Source organism: Pollicipes pollicipes, unplaced genomic scaffold (genome assembly GCF_011947565.3).
Source record: "Pollicipes pollicipes isolate AB1234 unplaced genomic scaffold, Ppol_2.1 Scaffold_6138;HRSCAF=7277_pilon_pilon_pilon, whole genome shotgun sequence".
NCBI classification, from domain to species: Eukaryota; Metazoa; Arthropoda; class Thecostraca; order Pollicipedomorpha; family Pollicipedidae; genus Pollicipes; species Pollicipes pollicipes.
Genome location: NW_023596818.1, coordinates 22071256 through 22081530, shown reverse-complemented (window position 1 = coordinate 22081530; position 10275 = coordinate 22071256).

Genomic DNA, 10275 nt, shown 5'->3' with positions numbered 1-10275 from the left:
ACGGGATTCGCCTAACAGCTCATATGACGCACGCGTTGAACGTTACATGGATGATGCTCCGATCAGCATGGGTGTCGATTTTTCGAAGTGATTGGGGAGGGGGGCAGCCTTGGAAGTCGCCATAATAGGACAGGTACGAAAAACTTCTCGGATATAGTGCACTTATGTTTTGATGGCTGGCTATGCATTACAGGTGTACATATATGTATATATATATATATATATATATATATATATATATATATATATATATATACAGATTCGTGTACTCAGGCAGTATGCTTTCATCGATGCAAGTTTTGTTAAACGCGAGGGCAAACGTACCTTTAATCAGTTTCTCGTCTGTTTGTTCGATTGCACGAATCAAAACCTTCGTTGTTCTCGGTAAGTCATAAATCCTCTCGTCTGCAGTCATGCATATAAGGTTAAGCCAGCTAACGTTTCAAGGAAATTCGTTCCCCATTCGCAAAGCAATGGAAGATGGTCGGACGCAAAGCATTTCAATATTGCAAAATACGTGGCATGCTCTACGAGACATCATCATTGGTGAACCATCAGCTATCAGATTATATATCATGACACATAGTCAAATTACAAAACGCATAAAAACACACACCCATCACTTTTCTAGCCAGTTTTACAACATGGGAAGGTAAATGCATCGAAACACCCTGCTGTCATTGGGTGAAGGAACAGGTCCAAACTAATGCATGGCTGAGACTGTCAGGCATTTTTTCTTTGATGAGGATGGCTTGAAGAACTTGTAGACGGCGTTTGTTCGGACATGATTTTAGAATCAATGTGCTTTCAGTCAAGTCAGAGCGTATTAGTTTTTGGTTGTGGGTTTTGAGCATATAATGGTCTGGCGCTCCCTCCTGCAGCCGCATAGTCACGCGTCGTGATAGGGATGTGGTGCTCATTCCAAGGTAGGTAGAGTTGCGGAGCCGGCAGTCTTTTAGATTTTAAAGACATTTAGATTCACACACTTTATTGGTGCGCTTAAGTTTGTTATTGTCCACTGTCAGGCTTTTTTCATGATAAGGCTACAAGTTGCTCTGCTCTTGTAATAGATGGTACGTCTTATGTCAGTGTTTTCGTCATTCGGTGTGATATTTGTCTTGATGGTGTTCCGCAAAACATTTTCATCCACCTTATATGACAGAGACATTTGATTTCCAGAAAAACGTTGATGGGCAGGTTTCTTCCCAAGTGGTTTCTTGTTTCGTCGATGCAAGGTGGACCCAATCTCTTCATCAATTGCTCTGACCGAATGGCCATTTCTAGCGAGTTCTTGCTTACACTGTTCATAGATGTGGTGCGTGGTCGACCAGCCGGAGCAATATTTTAGGGCACGTCGTACAAACGAACGAATGACGGGCGTGCGGTAACGCTCAGTGCAATCGCTAGCCTCTTTCATACATTTGCCAGCATCATTGGGTTTACGGTGCACTTTTGTGACAAAAGATCCGTTGCTCGCATCCACATCGATGTCAAGAAAAGATAGATGGTTGCCAACTCTCAGGCCCGTTGTAAATCGTGCTGACAATTGCCGCTGCATGCTTGCCTGTAGTTAGTGGAGGTGGGCCTCGTTTCTGACATCAACAAATATGTCATCTACATATCTGCAACATATTTGTGGATTAAGGTTCAGGTTTTTGAGGACACAGTTCTTCAGCCAGCGCATGTACATGCTTGCGAACGGGCATCCGGGTGGTGACCCCATTGCGACACCATCTGCTTGACGGTAGAGCTTTCCGTTTGGACATGTGAAGGGTGCCTCCGTAGTGTTGGAGCATTATTTCGAGGGTGGGTCGTGACAGTTTCAATGCTGGCAAGATTGGGTTATTGTAGACGCAGTCAAATATAGTTTAGGTTGTTTCATCAACAGGCCCGCTTGTGAACAGAATGTCTACGTCTAATCAGGCAAGGAAACCAGGTTATTTCAAGTTATACTCTGCCGATATGTAAGTTCGATCATTCCATTTAAAATTATTGCCAGCCGATAAGTAGGCGTTGGGATTGGAGATATAACTGGTGTCAAGGGTTGTCCCTTTTGTGCACAAAACTAATTAAAGCGCACCAATATGTGTGAATTTAAATGCCCGTACGGAGACTGCCGCTCCGCAGCTTTACCTACTTTGGAATGAGCACCACTGTTCAAATTTACTTTTGTCCTTGTGTTCAACAAGACTGCCAAATACATGTATGTACACACACATATATATATATATATATATATATATATATATATATATATATATATATATACATATAAATATACATATATATATATATATATATATATATATGTATATATATATATATGTATATATATACATATATATATATATATATATATCTATCTATCTATCTATCTATCTATCTATCTATCTATATCTATATCTATATCTATATCTATATATATATATATATATGTTTTTTATCTACATGTTTTTGTGAGCTAATGTACGTAGCCACAGCAACTACAATTGAAAGGCTGGCAGTTTGCACCATCTCCGTTTAAACGCACTTGTTTTGTGAAGCTGAAGGGGTGCAACTGCTCCCCTGCCTTGCAAAATGAAAAGTGAAATATACGCATACGTTTTCGTTCTGTGCTTTTGTAACTGTTTGGTGTTTACATGTATGCCTTGGCAGGAAAAATGTTTAAATATACCTCGCACTGCATCGCGTTTATATATAGCTTCTCGACATTCCAAAAATGTCTTCGGTAAACCACATGTGTTTCAAACCATAGGCATTCCTCCACGCATCATCTCAGAAAATGGCTCTCAACCCCTCCCCAAACGCTTAGGCACACGCCCTGCTCTTTATAACACATTTATTCGCTCCCTTAATCAAACACGCAGTGCGAACCAGCTGTAATTCAGGGGCACTGATCCACGTTGCTGTGCTGGCAAGAAAAAAGCGACTCTTTACCCGCTTCTGTTCGAATCTATGACAAATCAAACGACCGAAGAGCCACTGTCCCACGCAGCGCAGGTGATTGTGAAAGCGTTGCTAGTTGGGCTGGGTCCTCCCCATCTGGGAAGTTTCAATGTTTGTTCAGAACTGATAACTGAAAGAATAACGTGGCAGATATTTGACCACACGGTTTCCCAAACCTTAGAACAAAAGTCCCGATTGCTGGCGTTGCAGGTTTAGTAGGCCGCGCGGTGTCGGTCCCTCTGCATATATTAGGCGGTGTTTGGTAAGCGGATGAAAACGGTAACGTTTCCGAAAGAGGCATCTTTGAACGCCTTGTGAATGCTAATTGTACTTGTGGGACGTGGTCCGTGGGCATGTTTCACCTGCACGATTTCTATATCTATAATGGGAACGGATTAGCATTCACAACACTGCGAACCGGTGCCGGAATTCGGTGTTGGAACTAGACAAGTAGACGGAAAATCAGATGTTTCTTGTTGCTGGCGCGTTTTATCTATTCAGAAGACGTCTTCAAAATTGTATATGTGAAGTTTACTTCCCAGTCTAGTTCTTGCATCGTACGAATTCATTTAGAAAGAATGACGGAGGCATCATTTTACAATATTTGTTCTGGTGCACCAGACGCCCGCCGTACGGCGGTGACCTGTCAACGCCGCTAGGTTTGATGGAAACCCGGCCATCGGTGCGCTTGCTACTAAGATCGCGAGTACGCAGTCTTGAACTTTTTCGAACAATGCTTTTAAAATATGTTCCGGAACAAGGATGGACGCAGCGGTAAAACGATGTTACAAGTTGTTGAGTACCTTTTTGTTTACCTGGTAATGATAAAAGTTTGAGCGCGACCATTTTTTGAAAAATTCAAAATTTAAAAATCCAATTTTTTCGTTATAAAATAAAAGTGCGTGCTCTATGGAGTGCGTTTATAAAGCGGCAAGTGTTTCTGTGAATGCAAACAGATTCGACAGCAATTGGAAATTTTAGCGCGGCTTGTAAAGGTTGTTCTCAACTAAATCCAAAACTACGCAAGTAAGAAAATTCCAAATCACACCATAGTATTCGCTGTGCCAATACGTCTTTAATGGCGCATAACGAAATGAGATTCTACAACTTTGCAAATTGACCATTTTTTAACCGCGCAATTTTTCAAGGTTTTGTTTCTGAAGCTAGCTCCGTTCGAAAACAGAATGCAAGTACAAACAATATACAATCATGGTACGAACATTCAGTGCCGTTGTTGTCAGCATGAAAATGAAAACAAATATCGCTACAGCCAATCTGTTGCAAAACAATCCAAATTTTAAAGCTGATGTTATTTCCTCTCAAATGATGGCCAATAGTCAAATCAGCGTGTGTTCGAAGCGCATGCTTCTCCCGTCTTGGTTTTCGCATTTTACTCAAAACGGCCATTTTTGGACATTGGACAAGGTTTTGAAAAAGACAAAAGTTTTAAACTGTGATTTTTATATAAAGCGCAAGGTGATGGTTCATTTAATGTGCGTACGAAGCGTCAAGTGTTTTTATGCCTCTAAACAGTTTCTAGGGCAGTTGCAATCTTAAGCACGGCCCCCGGAGGTTTTTCTACTAACTCCAAAACCAGGCAAGTGAGAACATTTCAAATTATACCATCGTATTGACCGTGCAGTTACGCATCTAATGACGCAAAATGCAATGATATTTCGCCAACGGATTAAGTCGCTTGTCGTCCCAAGCCGTTTGCAAGTAAAGTTAGTATTCTGTTTTCATTGGTAATCTGGCGCTCGCGTTATGATCCCGATTTGTGTATTTTCGTATATCGCCTTGGTTTGAGCGTGGCTGGAGATCGGTGGGTTGTGAGCGAATCGAGGCAGGTTACAACTAGACTGGTGCGTCTGATCAGAGTGGCATCTTAGATTATATTGCATTTTGACTGGCTGCAATTGTCTCCAAATAATTAACACTCCTGTCATTACCTTGTGATGTGACTGTGTCCTCATGGCCTATGAGCGTGTGGTGTAATAGAACAATTGAATGATATGGTGCTTACATGTTCATGTGGCCTCATAACATATATGATGAAGGGTGGGCCCTGGCTCTTCTTTTGGGTCACCTGAAACATAAAGTCTGATTGTAGCCGTTCAGTGTATCGCATGGTGCAAGCATTGTCCGTATCAAAGGTGGGAAATATAGACCAAATGCTTTGTCCAATTCTGAATGGCAATTATTGACGTTCTCAGAACAAAAAAATGTTTATTGATTTGGCTGGTTTTGTGTTTGGAGAGAACGAAAGGGAAAGCAGTGTTAGGAAGCATAACAATAATGGAAATGTGCCATTTTCCATCAGATGTCAGAAAATTTAACAATGGTAATGTGCCTCTAGTGTTCCACTCAAGGGGCCCCATGCCTGGAGATAAGGGGTCCCATTGCTGTTAAATAAGGTGGGTCGACATCAGTAAAAAAACGAACAAGGCCATAGGTGTTTACCTGGAAACGTTGATTTCTTTACAGAACCGATTGATGAAGCAAATTACATCAAAAGTTTGAGTACGCACGCCCGAAATCTCGAGAGCGAGGATAGCGATGGCCTGGGTTGCAGCTTCCGTTAAACCAAATTGGCGTTGGCTACTGCAAGTGACACCAGGCGGTGGTCGCGGTCTCAATCTGGCCCCTGGACAGATGGACAGTTACGGCAACATGAAAATAGAGATTCTACCTTTACTCTTCCAGTTCTGTCACCAGATACCATCACCAATTGGCGGAACTGTAAGGACCTGCGCGGCCTATGGAGACAGGAACCCCTGACGTCGAGATTTTTTTGTTGCTGAAAGATTTGCGAGCGCGCATGTTCAAAACCACGTTGCATCATTTGTACCCTTAATCGATTCTGACTGAATGTGAAATATTTTCAGACAAATATGGTTCGGCCACGTTAGTACACACTTTTGACCCATTTCGATCTATAATCTAACTTCGCGGGGTCCTTACATGCCTGAAAACCCAGATAAAAAATTTTGACAAAGTTTCTGCGTTTTATCGGTTTAGAAAGAGTCCAATGAACTATTGTAAGATGAAGAGTGACGGTGTTTTTCCATGCAGTCGTTCATCGCTTGATTTCTGCGATTTATTGACTTTAAAATGTAACTATAATTAGTCTCGTGGTAGCCTCTGGTTTCTGTTGATGTTCTGGTTACGAGGTAAAAATGGCCAGAAAGCGAATTAAACCGCACCCCTTGTTAACAAATGAGCCAAAACAGCAGTGGCTCGGGTTCACCATCTTGTGAATCTTGGACACCACCAAGGGCTTGTGTCCATCCCCTTGGCAGAGCTCTGGCTACGCCCCGGCCTATATACAAGAGCAAATTAAGTCGGCTACGATGCATGAGGTTTAACTGAATTTCCGTTGGACCCATTTATGCTTAATGCAAGCAGCTTCCCGAAGCCTTGTTTTTGCTTTGGTGTGGTGTAAGTAAAGCTAGTTCGGAAAGAGATACTGTTGCATGCACCCAAAATATGCTTAAAGCAGTAACACATCACTAAGAAGTGGTGCCCATCCATAAACATACAGAAAAGCAGTCAGTCGATAAATTCGCAATCAGTCATGCGGGGGGGGGGGCAGTCGGGCCTGGGCAGTGGTCGCTGACGGTGGACGGGGCCAGGGCTAACATAAGGAATATATGACAAAAGGGTCTTCGTCTTGTCTCTTGGTTTTTTTTGCAGGAGAATGTCCAGTTTTATGGTTGTCGTTACATTGCCTTTAACAGTCAGTATATGAAACTTCTGAGCTTGTTTCCGTCTAAAATGCTGCCACAAATTTTATCCTTGAGAAGAGGCTGCCGAAATCTAATCGCATAAATACTCTGACGCACCATGGGCCATCGATTTGTATTCAAACTTCTGACTAACCTGTGTCCAGGTCGTTTTTTGTTGGCATCTACCCTGTGGAGGCGGGTGCCTCCGCGATAGCTTAGAATGCCTACCCGCTCATGGGTTTCGCTTTCCCAGGGAAAACAACGTTGAAATGGACGGATGAATCGAATAGGCAAGATTGTGCACCAGTGAAGAACAGCCGTGGATGAACGCCTAGCATAGCAACCATGACATTTGCTGATGTCCAAAATGTGTTATGTGAATTAAGAGCGGAAAATAACCTCATTTATCCCCCCCCTGGTCACCAACTTGCTCTCCAGTAAAAGTTTCTGAAGTGTACGCTGAACCTGTTTTACCACTACTTTTTGAACGTTCCTACCTATAGTAATATTGTTGAATCGTGACGGTGGTGACAAACGATTGCCCAACGTTATCAAACCGATGTACTTTAAACCAGCCAGCTTATAATACAGAGCTGCGAAATATTATCTCGTGACAACCCTGCGATTGTTTTGCGGATTGGCCTGACATATAAATGAGTTTGAATGACAAAAACATATAACCTACGAGCAGAAAAGCCAAGGCTAAAAATGACGGTGGGTCTGCTAGTGATTTTGTAGGTACCTCGTGACCCACCATTTGGGACAAATGTTCCGCATTTATTTGGGCCAGTATTCGTACGTTGGCCATATTTCATGGGCTAGGAGGGGGGGAGGGGGGAGGGATCAGAAGAGCATTGGAAGGTGGGCTCAAGCCAGCATTGTGGTGGGCTCGGGCCTCCGAATGTACGTAGAGTGATGCACTTGATATGGGACAAAGATGTGTGCAACGTTTCAAATACCAGCATAACAGGAGTGTCAATTTTGGTAAATTATTTGGGGGAGCCGAACCGGGGGCCCGACAACTTAAACCTGCCCACATTTGTTTCTCACCACATTTGGCCGACTTTAGTTTGATCAAACGCATTATATGATTTTAACCTTCGTTTAATTTATCAAAAATCTTAAATTTAAGCAGTATAGAAATCATGCAAGGATGGATCCAGTGAGGAGCCACTGACGCACGCGTCTCTTCTGATCGGCACGTTAGTGCACCCCTTTAGAGGCCAACTTAGGGCGCTGATGGCGCTCTTCTATGACGGTCGTTGGAGGCGGCACGCGTTTTGGTTGTGGGAGACGGGGACGGGGTTAGCCATGCATGATTTAGTTCATCCCCATATTCCAGAGCTTTCCACTTTAACATCACAAACCATTGCGTGTCCTATGGCGCTAGGTACGTTAAGTTTATTGTATTGTTTATCCGTTCACTTGTTACGAGCTGTATCTAGTGGGTAAAACAGCCATCACTTTTGTTGTAAGAGTGGTCCGAGACACCACTACGCAGAAAGATCAAAGGAGATAGTCTTTGTGTTATAATCACCTCTTGCCCACGTTTTTGTAGTATTCCAACCAAAAACATTGGGGGGCCAAACCAACATGGGAAGAGGGGGGGGGGTAGGGCCCTCACAAAAGAATACAAATGGACACCCGTGCAGCATCATTGATAATATGAAGCGCCATGTCCCAAGACACATGCCTTACGTAGATTATTGATCTCTTTATCAGTTTTTTACCATCATCTCATTAATTTTCTCGCCAGAACCCGTTATTGTAGTTCTGAAGCTGAGACATTCTCTTTTAAGATGATTGCGCGCAAAAGCGAGGCTAAATTTCACAGTAAATTTTCCAATGGCCAGAAATACCATGGCGTATGATATCTTTTAGTCCAAAACAAACGTTTGTTTGAAATTTAAGGGCTTGTTAGCGTCAATTCAGTTAAAGATAAAGCATGCCTTAGCTTTGAATTTTAGCTTCAGAGCTTCAACAACCAATATGGAAAATATGAATTTCGGCTGATGATGATAGGAGGCTGACAACGTTGACAATGTTACGTTTTATGTAAAAGACTTACGCTGATGAACCCCGATTGGTGTGACATAAGTTGACATAATTTTTCCGCCATGACATGGAAATACATGTATTTTGTTCTAGCGAGGTGTGCCGGTACAGGTGTGTTGCCAAATGTATTGATGGTCAGAGTGGGACCTGAACCTGGTGGGCGAGCTATAACCGTAGGGGTATTAAGTACAGGTGTGTTGCCAAATGTAGTGATGGTCAGAGTGGGACCTGAACCTTGTGGGCGAGATATAACCGTAGGGGTATTAAGTACAGGTGTGTTGCCAAATGTAGTGATGGTCAGAGTGGGACCTGAACCTGGTGGGCGAGATATAACCGTAGGGGTATTAATTACAGGTGTGTTGCCAAATGTAGTGATGGTCAGAGTGGGACCTGAACCTGGCGGGCGGGATATAACCGTAGGGGTATTAAGTAGATGAATGTTAAATGTTGCTGAGGTATTATTTGGGCTATGTTTATGCTGTTGCTAGGTGCAAAAGAGGTCCGCATTATTTCTAAGCTGCTTGATTCTTGGCTCCGAGGCCCTGTTAAATTAGCTATGGCATGCCATTCAAACCGGAGATGTGGCCCTGTCGCCATGACCCGAGGCCATGACAAGCCGTTGGTAGTTCAACGTCCAGCGCGTCCATCCATTAGTGGATGCATTATTTGTGCAATGTAACTTGTTGACAAGAACACACGCAAGTGTGCCGGATACTGAAATATCGGTCACATTTTAAGTAAGCGTGAGAAAATATCACTGAACGTGTGTGTCTTCCTACGTATGGAGAGCTGCAGACCCAGGGTGATAGCTGGTGGTTGTGGCGTAACGTGCAAGTAAGCTCTCTGATTGTTTCATAACGCGTCAACATACCTCTAATTCCGGAACTGGAAAAAATGGCACATGGAGGGGACGAGGGGGGCTAAACAGGCGGGTTAAGCCTCAGCTTTATTGGTAGCGAGTAGGCGCTAGTATGCACATGCATGCAAAGTCGCGTACGGGGTGAAAATATTACCCATGAAGGCTGCACCAGCAACCGACTGATGCCGCTCCTTTCCGATGAGTTACCAGCGGACTGCGGCGTCGGCCGAACTGTTGGGCACGGCAGGCCCACGCCCATGGGCCTGCCGTGTACCGTGTTCAAGTGGATATGAGCGTGACCGGCGCGCACCGGATGCGGGGCTGTGCTTCGCGTTTGACCCGGATATAGCGAGCGAAATCGTTTTCGGTGTTATCGCGGCGGACTGGTGCTGCCCTCTGTGCGTCCATCATGCGGGGAGATAGCGTTGCGAACTGCCTCAGCACGGCGGGTGCGCGAAGGGCATTGGGAAGGTCAGTGCTTGGGGTAGAACGCTGGCGGCAGGTCCGTGCACGGGTTCCTCGCAGCGAAGGCAGAGTGCCGTGTCGACGTAGGACGTCATGTTTGGGCTCTTGCTGAGTGCGCTGCGCTGGTTGACTTCAGCTTTCTTCAGCCCGACGACGGTGTGCCTGTCCGCGCTGCTGTCGACTGCCGCGTACCTCTGCCTGTCTAGACACAAAAACTATTGGAAA